Genomic DNA, 12,409 nt, shown 5'->3' on the forward strand with positions numbered 1-12,409 from the left:
TCCAAATCAATTTTTACTGCTGCGAACAATGGAAAAAATTAGTAACAAATAAATTTATTGAAAAAATAATCAATTCGCAATAACTGCGATTTATTAGATATAAGAGCGGGACTTATCTTTGAAAATCCTGGATGGTTGCAGCCCTCTACTGGATTCCCAGATGTTGGAGTTGTATTTGTTGTTTGTGATGGTGCACTGGTTGAATCCCTTGTCGAACTCCCAGCCTAGCAGCTGCAGAACTTATAAAAAAATAAGACGCTGAAGGAAACTGGAATATAGATGGAAATGACTAAAGTAGGAACGAGTAGGTAGAACAGATTTGAAATAAAAGAGGAGCTTATACTAGTAGGATTTGAAAAACTGAATTCATATTTTTTCAAAATATAATGAAACAGGAATCTGTTCAATTCTATTCGTTTGGTTCCCAAATAAACAGAATTTACACGAAAACTATTTTACAAAATTTAATTTAAACAGAAGAAAATCAATAAAAATATGTGAAATTTATATATAATGATAATAAAAAAAGCAAAGTTAAAAACATATTTGAAAAACGTACAAGCGAATAATATGACCACAAATTTAGTGAAATTCACTTCGATTTGAGTACTGGAATAGGTAGAGGACTATTTCGAATACATTCCGAGGTTATATTGAATTTTTCCAATGCAGGGGTCGATAACAAATCAATTTCTTTAGAAACTCGAATGTTCGAATAAATAAATCAGAAGTGACTACCGTGCCGCAATACGTGAACGAAGGAATATTCAAAATTTTTGAAGAAAAATTTAACAAGTGGAATGGCATATTAAAATTTTGAATTTCAATAAACTGTATTGTATCACAAATTGAAAAATATATGTGATATCTGTGATGCAAGTAAACCTCCAATGCCCCGGCAAGAAGTTTCTAAGCTGAAACTTCTGACATGTCACTTTCTATTCCTATATCGTCCATGTATTATAAGATCAAAAAATTTTAGTATGTTTTAAATAATAATAATACATGGCAACTTCCAATGATTAAGTTTTTAAAACAAAATTATTAGAAGAATTACATTTATCTAACACACTCTTACTTAGGATTTTGTATGAAAAATATTGGACAGGATAATATTTCTTCTCGGAATGTATCTACAATTTATTTATTTGGTGTAAGTTATCCGTTCTTTGTTATTTGAGTCAATGTGATATTGGACAACTATTTTTGGGGCCTCGATATTTAGATTTAGCTTTGAAAATGTTAACACTTTGGAATATGTGAAAGTCTCTATACTCAGAGCAGATTAATCTATATCTTACATGTAATATCAGAAGAGAATATAATTTTAAATATTGCCAGTGGCAATATTGTAGTACTAATCACACTGTATATATACAATCATAATCTCTTCTCTAATATTAATTCATTCAATCCAATTCATTCCAATTATGTCTCCATCCATAATGAGGCTATCGGTACAATTCCAATTACCCCCATACCAAAAAAACACCTGACGACGCAGCGAGGCCAAGAAAGATGGACATAAAAAGACGCCGTTAGAAACTTCTTCCAAGAAAATGAGAAAGAGCGAAATATGTTCGACGCCTTGAATACAACAAAGACGAAAGACCGTAAAAAAGACGAAAAGACCTTCATAAGGGTTGCGCGCTTGCGTCCCACCCTGGTAAACCTCTAAGAAACGACTCTGGTTTGAGGGTAAAAATCCGGCGTCTTTCCTGGTTGGCGGCAAGAGCAGCGGTGGCGGTTCACCTCAACATGCTCCGCCTTCTCACCCACCGCCCCACAACGGCCCCCTCACTACTTTTATACTTTCTTAATGTCAGAATAACTTCCGTCGCGAAAAGAACCGTCGATAAGGTCACTCGCTGTCATTTTCGCGGATACCGAGTGCGCTATTTTCGAAGTAGCTAATTACGCGGGGGTGGTGATAACTGAAGGTGACTCTCGTTTCTAACTACGGAATTCTTCAAGGTATAATGTGATGGACATTACATATATATATATATATATATATATATATATATATATATATATATATATATATATATATATATATAGCGTTGATACTGTCAATGAAAGTTTTTTAGAAAGTTATTGCTTCCCATTTAATTGTACCTTCATCAACCTGTTCTCAGGTTTTTATCCTAATAATTACAGGGTCTCAATTTGAAAATGTACCACAATTTATATTTCTGTACCAATTCATTGCATAAATTACTTTTTTAAGGCACACAGTTCAATCACCTTTGTTGAAACCCCTTGTTGTCCAAAATTTTGAGCAGATCGCCAGAATTCTGGTGAAGATTGTAAACAAGTTTTAGGTCTCCAAAACATTGTAGTATTATTAATATGAATCATCATGAATGAAATTGAAGAAGCATTCCATGATGGTGAATTTTTAATAGTATTTCTTCTTATAATCAAAACAAATGATAATAAAAGTGATATTCAATTCCAAATTGATATTAGAGTTAAGAATGTACTTGAGTTAAGCCGTACAGAACATAAAATGACAAAAGAGTCTACTTATATCATTCTTGAGAACCTAAATTTTTATCATTATCTCTCAAATTATTCTATTATAAAATTTATATCACCGATTGAAGTTTGTTCGTTTATTCATATTTCTGAATATTGTCTTAACTTAACTTAACTTAACTAAATGAAGGATGCGCATGAATTTAACTCCCGGAATTGAGTTTAGTAAGAGAAATTTCAATACTTACATCACTAAATTTCTGATAAATTAGCACAAAGGGAAGTTTGTCATGTCAAGTAGGAAGGTCTTATGAAACAGTAAAAAAATCAGTAGAGTTAAATGGGTTTCACTCGTATAATTTACAACTTTTTGACGGAAATTTTGCCAGGAGCATTTGGTACTTTTTATGAAACAACGACGATATTTCTAATGAAGAACAAAAACATTTTGCGTGTTTCATTTATCCAGAAAAATCTAATAGTCACTTTTATTCCAATAATTTTCAGAAAATCGATTTGGTGTTCAAAAAAAGGAATAGCTGCTGTGAAAATAATATTGCAAAAAGATGTTACTCATTTCCAACAACTTGTAGCTTTAAGACATTAGGTTAAGGATTTTCTAGCGAGTGAGTGGAATTTCTAGATTTTCCTCTATGAGGGCATCCAGAATCGATTGTTCATTAAGTGGCCTCGACATTTCCAAAATGTGGGTAGCAGTTTATCAGTTGATGGTTAAGTACTTCAGGAAAAAGTTCTTCTAAATATTAGAAATTGAACTTCGCGAAGAAATTGAGAGATTTGGATAGAAAACTTTATTCACATTATTTATGTATTTTTCGCTGTAGAACACCTGACGGTTTTACTTGATCGCTGCAAAAGCACCAGAAGTATTTTTAGATCTTTGGAATAAGAAATGACTTAACCCATAAGACCATTTGAGATTTTAGGACTTGTGTCTGCCCCGTCTAAAGTTAATTGAGTTAGAAAACAACCTACAAAATGTTCATCTTGAGAATATGTGTGCTGTAGCTTTACATACTCGTATTTTCCATATTTTATTAAACTCATGTATAAGTATATTTCAAAACTGACTCCCTGCAGTTAAGATTTTCGAGTGACAGAACTAAATTGAAAAAAAACTATTCAGATATTTGTTTTTTTACATTAGCACATGAAATAATCAAATTTGGTATATAATTATATGAAATATGGATAAAATTGATTATAAATTCTCATCTTTAACTCGTTCAACAAATGATGAAAGTTTGAGATGTCTATAAGTACAAACATGTACTTCTATGAGTCTCATTTTATGTAGTAGTTTCTCATTATTTAGTTTATTATAGTATTATATTTCAATACTGATATATCTCCAAAAACAAAGAAATTGGACAAATATCCTTCAATTTCTTCTTATTTTCTTTTCAAATATTGCGTGTCGATCTCCAATTTCTTTTACTACCTTTTGCTTTTTCTTCTCCAATTTTCCTGTATTGTGATCATCCATTTCTTTCATTTCAAACTCTTTGTCAAGATTATTTTGCACCTCTCTTATATTAATTAGATTTACATATCCTAATCTTCATAGTAATTGAACTGTTCTTTTTCTCTTTTATTGCTTTGTTTATCATTCTTCTTTATCCTCCCCCAGATTTTCCTGCTTTATTTTCTCTCAAGGGTTCAATTCTCTATTCTACTAATATCGAATCTAAATCAGTTAATCGAAAATACGTTTACATATAACACTTCACATTCACGTTTTTTAATACTGAACACACTGTTTACAATACTACCACTAGACCAACACTCACAAGTACACTGTTCGAGGCGCGTTTTGATAATCAAGTTATTTCTCAGATTGAAGGTAAACTGAAATTGAAGGTAAAACATTTTTTAAGGCAATAGTAATACCAAAAATTTAGTAAACTCTACTGATTATAGTGGAAGGACGTTGTTGATTATGTAATATTGAATGAAAGTATCATTTATCCATCCATTTATTTTGTAATTCATATTGTCTTATAGCCAGCTAAGTTTAGAAGAGATTGGACAGTTATAGAATGGATGCAATAATTAAGTTTGGGCTCCGTTTTCCAAAATTTTAAATATTGTAAGACATTCATGGGTTCTCAGTCAAATACGGGATCCTTAATATTCTAATTGAGCCTTTATTTCAAAGATGTGGTATATTAGTTTATAATATGATTGAGCATGAATCAATTTCGATTGATAAGCTTATTGCAACACTTGATATGCCTCTATCTAACTCTGAACCACTTCACGTTTAGTGAGCGTGGAGGACATGATAATATAAATGAATCTAGGTATGAACCTTCAATTTCAAAAACTTATACGAACCACACCAAAAAGATAAATAAGTGAATTTTCATAAAACTGATTGACACTACAGTCACCCAACCCCGGAAAAGTTTTTCCTCATTCTTTCATATTAAAATGTATTCAAGATTGTATTTGTTTTGCTTTGATTTATAGTGGTAAAGAAGTGGAAAAAATATTTTCTATAGATCACCCAAATACTAGTTATTATTATTCCAAATTTTTTTTACAAAAATGATGTGTACAAACTGTATCAATTTAGAAATATTATATCATCGATGATATTGTTAAACGGCAATAATGTCATATTGATGAGGATTTGATTAGGGCGTGTAAAGTGGCACTATCAAACAGATCATAGAATTACAGCGACTGCTAATTTGGCCAAGAAAGTGGCAAAACATCTGTAAGGACTAAACGTTACAAAATATCTCTTGGACTGCTATGCCCGATTCCCTTGGCTACTTTCAATGAATCTAATAGCCTTTTTGAAAGCTTTTTTTCCAATTCATGTAAAGTTCTAATTGTTGTAGAAGAATCAGAAACTTTCTGTGAGGGAAATAAATCATTATTTACTATCGATTTCCATTACCACATGAGAATATAATGTTTCTACTCTATCCGATTTTTCTTATTGAAAATAATAGATAGACTTTTGTCAAGTCCAATTCTAGTTTTTGAAGAAGCGAATGAAAAATCCCCACTTGTTGCCGTTAATCTTAATTGATATTGGGGAGAACAGCAGTCTGTGTAACTATATAGTCTAAGTTCCTCACGAATTAGATACTGGAGAGCAAAGCAATTATGGAAAAATTAGCTACAATTTTACTGAATTTTACCATTTTAAGAAATCAATGCTAAACATTTACTGGTTTGTTCTCAAACCGTTTTTCTTTGAATGTGACTACTTCTCATCAGCTATCTACCTAAAAATACACAATCAAGATAGTTACCATATTGTTAAGACCAGATATTTTTATTCAGGACATTAACATGCACAGGTTCAGTGAACAAATTAGCATTTTCCTGCACTTATTTCCATCGCAAGAATTCTCAATTTGAATTGATATCTACATTGCTGTTTTTTCATAACTAAATAATGTATAAAAGTTTTCAACGTATCGAAATATGACACCTCATCGCTACTCAGAATCTATAATTTAATAACATTGGAAACACATACAAAATATTTACGTTTATATTTTTCAAGCAACGATATACATTCTTTCGGATGCCTTATTATCAAAAGATAATGTTGAAATTGGAACAAACAGTATCGATTAGGTTCATAAGGATATATTTTTTCTGCTCACAAATATTTTCAACAACTGTAATAAATTTGGTGTTTATTTTACGAGTATAGCACAATTATATTAACATTCTTGTATATTTTTATTACAGAACAATTGTAATTTTACTATGTTCATCATTATATTGTACTCTTGTTATTCGGTTTCAGTTGATTATTATCCTCATGTATGTTGAAACTTTTTGCTGTTGATGGCTTATAAGAGCTTTTTGGAAACTTTTATCCGGGATACTGTAGATCACCTATCAGCTGATTTCTTCTAAACACATTTCAAATTTAAAAACCAATTTACCTTTTACTTTTATTCCTTTAGATAGTTAATTTATAAATTTTTTTGTGTTCATAGACATAGTTGTTTTAATCATCATCTTCTATATTTGGACTAGCCTAACTTGAGTTAACCGTATCTCCTGCAATTGCGTTGGCCACAGCACCCAAAAGAAATAGTCGAGTCCTGCCGAAATATTTAGGGTCACAGGAGCCAAAAAAATCTACGTAGAAAATGTAAATAAAATTTTTATAGAGTTTTTTTTTCAAGCAAACGTTTTTCTCTAAAATCAAATTGGTAATTATACACTTTCACGGTCACCTGGTTTTTTGGCTCTAGAAAATCGAAAAATGGATGGATTTTAATGATCTTGGTCTCAAAATGTTCCATTTTACGGCGGATTTATAAAAAAAATTAGTAGAAATAGCTGGATTAAAAATTTCTCGTAGTTTTACTGTTTTAAATGGGTAAAAAAAACGGTTTAGCAAAATAATCCTTTACAAAAAATTATCTCATTATCAGATAAAGTTCTTATATTTTTTTTGTATTCTACATAGATTAATAAACAATTTAAAAAAAATCCAAAAAGAATGGGTTTTTCAGTTTTTATAGCGATGAAAAACAATCAATTTTCGTGAATAGTTTCGTACTATATTCTTCGATGTTAATAGTTTTTGGACCATTAAAAATCAAAAAATATATAAATTTTATAATTTTGGTTAGGTTAGGTTGTTTTGTATTACTGAAAATTGTAAGTGCTTCAAATGTATTCAATTCACAATTGTTGCAACTCATTGTCAATATATTTCAATTTATTATTAACAAAATCCCACAACTCATAATTATTCAAAAAAATTAACTTTTTTGGAATTTTTTTTTCAAAATATTCATTTTTTTATGTAAATTGTAAATTGATTCCACGACGTCAGAAACAGTTACGAAGGATTATATGTAGAAAGTCATTTTTTTTGCATTTAAAGTCATGAAACTGTAAAAAATATTTATTTTTTTTAATTTTCGTATTTTTTTTATAAATCCGCCGTAAAATGGAACATTTTGAGACCAAGATCATTAAAATCCATCCATTTTTCCATTTTTTAGTGCCAAAAAACCAGGTGACCGTGAAAGTGTATAATTACCATCAAATTTCCGAGATATTTAGTAAAATTTTTATAATTTTGGTTAGGGCTGAGGGCAAATGAAGCTGAGTCGGTAAAAATCTTTTCAGAGATTATCTTCTCTAGTTAAGAACAAGTTTTGACAGAAAATACTTTTCAAAATTGGAGAAGCAGTGAAAACATTAAGTCATCTTTCACAAAATTGCACTTATTTTCAAATTTTATTAAAATTGATTGCAACTTCTCATTCACCAGACTTTACAACAAAAGAAATATTTTTCAAAATAAACAATATTCGCATATAATGAAGCTTTCTGATGTAAGACTGTCTAAAATTTTGTTAGTTTTTACTGTCAACTCAAATATTCTCGGGTCGTTATTGATTTTGAATCCAGTTTTAAGTAAAAAAAGTATGAAACCATTAGAGGTACTGATCCATCCAAGGTACTTTTGTTAAATGCTTCGGTAGCCGTCAAAGACGAGGCAGATTGACATTCTTTATATAGAATGGACAACTGACGTAAACGTAATTGCAAATTTGTTAATTGATTTTAGAAATGGGATAGAAGATTAATTCTTTGAAGACTACTTATAATATCGAGTTTTCCAAGGCAGCAATTCCCAGTAAGGAAGCAGCTCACCAGCAGTTGTTAATGTATTGTTTTAAATATATTCAATTAGCATTTTGTATCTGTAGTCTATTCGAAATTAGACAGAATCAATCACTTTATCATATGCCTTCTAAAAGTCGAGAATAATCAACAGGCGCAATCTATTATATAATGATAACGGGAAGTTCGAATTGATTCAATTATTTCCAATTCAATATATGAATTGAATTATATTACTAGATAGACATTTTCAATTTTTATATTTCAATTTCATCATTTTTTCCCATATAGATCGAATCTCACGTTCCAAAACAATCAATATTTCGTAATTTCATATTTTCAACGGTTTTCATTCGATTTTTTTTGAATACTTTTCGATTTAAGCCCCATTCAAAAAACAACTTTTTACAATTAAATCAGTTCGACAAGAGCCGTAGGAAGGCATATCGGATATCAAAAGAACACAAGGGTTGTAAAAGATGAATCACAAATCAGCTGATTTGCTTCCCCATTCCAACTTCCACAGTTAACTGGACCAAAACGTGCGTCGACTGTCAAACGTTTCTCTTTTGCACCCCCGTTTACAGCTTGGCGTAAAACAGGGGTGGCGCATTAACACGTTCATAAAAATGAAAGTGTTTCATCCCTGAAATAGATATTTATATTTTTCAAACGAGACTTTTGTATTTTTTCTACGGTCTATAATTGCAGTAATACTATCCTCAAGTTAAGAGAAAACAACATTATTAAAATGAAATAATATGTGATATACAGTGTGTGAAATGAAGATAACAATAACCCATTCTGATTTGAATCTGAAATCAAAGAATCTTGTTATTTCTCAATGTCCAATGTCCAATCACACTTACCGAGTAGATCGGATCAGCTACACAATGGACAAGTGGGTGATTACATTTCTGCAACGGCTATCATATCAATTATTTTAATAGAACAAACTGAATTAGTTTTATAAGAAGAAATAAAACTGAATTCCAGATAACAATCTGGTAACAACAAAAAAGGCATGCCAACAATTTGGGTACATGATTACAGCAACCTAGTTGGAGACAGTTGCTACTAGCGAGTGAATTGTGTGATGCCACTCGGTAGAAAAAATGGGCCATTGGTAATTAAGCCATTACTACAACATACAACAAATGTGACACATTACATGTTAGATGTAATTGGGTCTTAAGGGGGGAAACTCCAGAAATCATTTTTCGTTTATTAGTTCCTTCACTTTGATGAACTTGGGAAAGTTCTCGGACGATATGAATAAGATATATAATAAAGTTTTCCCAATAAAATCAAAATAATTATTTAACGATATTATAATGGTTGTTATCAATTATTTCAGAAGAGTGAAGACAAAAAAAATGACCATATTTGAATACCTGGAAGTCATTTTCACAGAAGATGAAGAGAAAGTGAAACCTGGGTAATGAAACAAAATACACAGTGTGGAATCATAGCAGCAGAGATGAAACAACTACGGAAAATGGCCGCGAAAAACTAAGATGAAAATAAAGAAATTAAGTGATTTCAAAATTGTTTGGGCGGGGACGAAAAGGAAAGGAAACAAAATAATAAAAATCGGTTTTGAATAACCAGTATATGAAAGATTATTTATTCTATGTGATAAATATTATGGAGATTTTAAATTGATTGTATTAGGAATTATTTTCGGAAATGTTCCATTATTTCCATGATAATATTTTTAAGGGGACGGTGAAAATATAAAATAATAATAAAAATAGTTTTGAAAATGATTTTGCCCTAGAAAAAACAAACAAAAATAGGTTGCATATCAATGTAAAGAATAAGTGGTCCCGAGCAAGCGAAAACAAACTTTTCGGCCAATGATTACATCATATCTGATCAATATTATGCTATTTTTCTGACACGTTTTGATATTGAATCACAGCTGTAGTAGTTGTAGACACATTAGGTAAAATGGTTAACGATTTATTGCCTTTTCCACCAGATTAGTTCCAGGAGATTATTTTCTGTTCCAAACAAAAATGTGATGGTCTGGTCAGAAGCTATTAAGTATAGTGAATAAGACAAAAATTGTTGTGTATTTCCCCAATCCCAGGTTAACATAATATTCGGCTTCGAATATCAAATCATTAATTACCCTATACAAAGTAAACGTTATGAAATATCAAAATAAGTTTTGTCTTCTTGCTATGAACGTTCATTAAATATACAACTATAGATTCTCCCTAATCCTTCTCTGTTTTTAAGGCAACCCTAGTTTACAAGTTGAGGGAAAAGGGCTTCTGCAAGTTGGGGAGACATGGCAGTGTCATAAAAAAACTAATTATGTGATAGAGGAGTATTATGTAACACTTGTCTCAGACGTTAGCACGTGTAGACTGATTAATGATAATGCTCAGATAGTTTTCCGTTGAAGGGGTTTTTAATAAAATTCTTCAATATACCCTTATGGTAAAGCTTGATATTCCATTGATTTTGCAACGATGGCAGTTTATTATACCTAAATTGCAGAAAATGGAGAACATTTAGATACATTAATATATCAAAAGGTCCACGAAATGAGAAATTGATATGAGCATTTTCTTATTGGGAACGTGGCAATTAAACACCAAAGTGGACTAAATGATATATTTTCCGAGCTTTCGAATACTTATGTATTAATCGTCTAGGACTGAAATTATGGTCGAATACAATATAAGAAATATGTATGAATGTATAACAATAATGAAATTTTCATACAATAATCAATTAAGACTTTGATGGTTTTGAATTGTATAATTTCTTGTAAAAATTTTTAAATACATAGGATTCACGATTCAATATTTAAATGGACGTTGATAGAAATATTTTGAAATTTAATGTTATCCATAGATTAAGCAATCAATATTAAACATCGTTCACTTCAACTTATCCTTATCTGACCTATAAAAATTCAACTTCATTCATAAACCAATTAAAAATTAATAAAAATATCTATAGTAACCAGAATGAATATTTCAATTGATAATATTTCTATCAACGTCAATTTGAGTAATGAATCCTATCTTAATTGATTATTGTAAGTAGAATTTTATTATTGTTATGCATTTATACATATTTCTTATATTGTATTCGACCATAATTTCAGTCCCAGATGATGAATACATAAGTATTCGAAAGATCGGAAAATATATCAAAGTTAGTCCACTTTGGTGTTCAATTGCCACGTTCCCAATTAAAAACCGCTGGCAAAGTTATAATATATATACAGAAGTGTACTAACTTTAATAAATTTCCGACCTGTGGAATACTTACTTTTAGGACTGAAATTATGGTACAATATTAAAAGACTTCTTTACAATTTATGTATATATATATATATATGTATGAGTTGTTTTAGGTCGCTTCTATTTCAATATCTTTTTTTTTAATAATTTTCAAAGATTGACGTTCCGGCTAATTCTTCGTAAAATATTTTGATTAAATATTCAGCTGCATTCATAAAGACCGATTGCCAGATTTATTTGGATGTTTCAGCCTCTCCTTCATGCAAACTGCAGTCCTTAATTCCCAGAAGTGAGAGTGTTCTGCCAGAAATACTCTGAGAGCGCTTAGGTGATTCCTGCTTGAATCAATGTCGATTTTTCACAATCGTTGTTTCAGTTTTACAGCTTGGAGTTTATACACAGTTTATAGACTCGGTAATGAATGCTCGGTTCTATATTTTTTACAATTCAGTTCAATATGTTTATCTTCCAGAATAAGAAAACACAATTTTATTTAGGGGTTTGCCGGAAATTATAATCGGGCGAACCCGATCACTGAATGTTCGAAAAGTAATCCGGATTTCGTCCACTGCGTTTTGGAAACTGAACGAAGTAATCCGGCCAGAACATTTGTTAGGATCCTTTATGCTCTAGTATATCGCCGGTGAGCGTTTTTGACAGGATAATGACCGTAGTCTTTGGCTGTTTAACATATCGCTAATTATTCAGCTATATAGTACAACTAAATTGAGGTTCATAAACACAGATAAAACATAAAAACACAGAAAAATTAGAAAATTAATTCAGGAAATAAGAGTAATAAAAAAAAGTTTTCGCACATTGAGTTTTAAATTTTTAATCTCACTAAATATCGGACGTAAAGTCGGATATAATCCAATTGTGGTACATATATTACAATATACGACATTATTGGTCATTTTCTGCCATTATCACTTTATTCCAAATGAAAAGTCTGCATCGCAGCTTATTTTTTCATAGATTCACCGTCATGATTTTTAGAAAATTTGTTCTCATACTAT

The 12,409-nt window shown here is 30.6% G+C and overlaps 1 protein-coding gene across 1 annotated transcript in view; it reads left to right on the forward strand.

Annotated features, from left to right (window-relative positions):
- The first annotated feature begins 1,818 nt into the window (after positions 1–1,818).
- The window catches only part of LOC130442729 (runt-related transcription factor 3-like), a 73,344-nt gene continuing 62,753 nt past the window's right edge, over positions 1,819–12,409 (forward strand). The window contains exon 1 of the mRNA XM_056777077.1: positions 1,819–1,974. The gene's annotated coding sequence lies outside the window, so the exon portion shown is untranslated. The remainder of the gene's footprint in view (positions 1,975–12,409) is intronic.

Source organism: Diorhabda sublineata, chromosome 4 (genome assembly GCF_026230105.1).
Source record: "Diorhabda sublineata isolate icDioSubl1.1 chromosome 4, icDioSubl1.1, whole genome shotgun sequence".
In the NCBI taxonomy this organism is placed as follows: Eukaryota; Metazoa; Arthropoda; class Insecta; order Coleoptera; family Chrysomelidae; genus Diorhabda; species Diorhabda sublineata.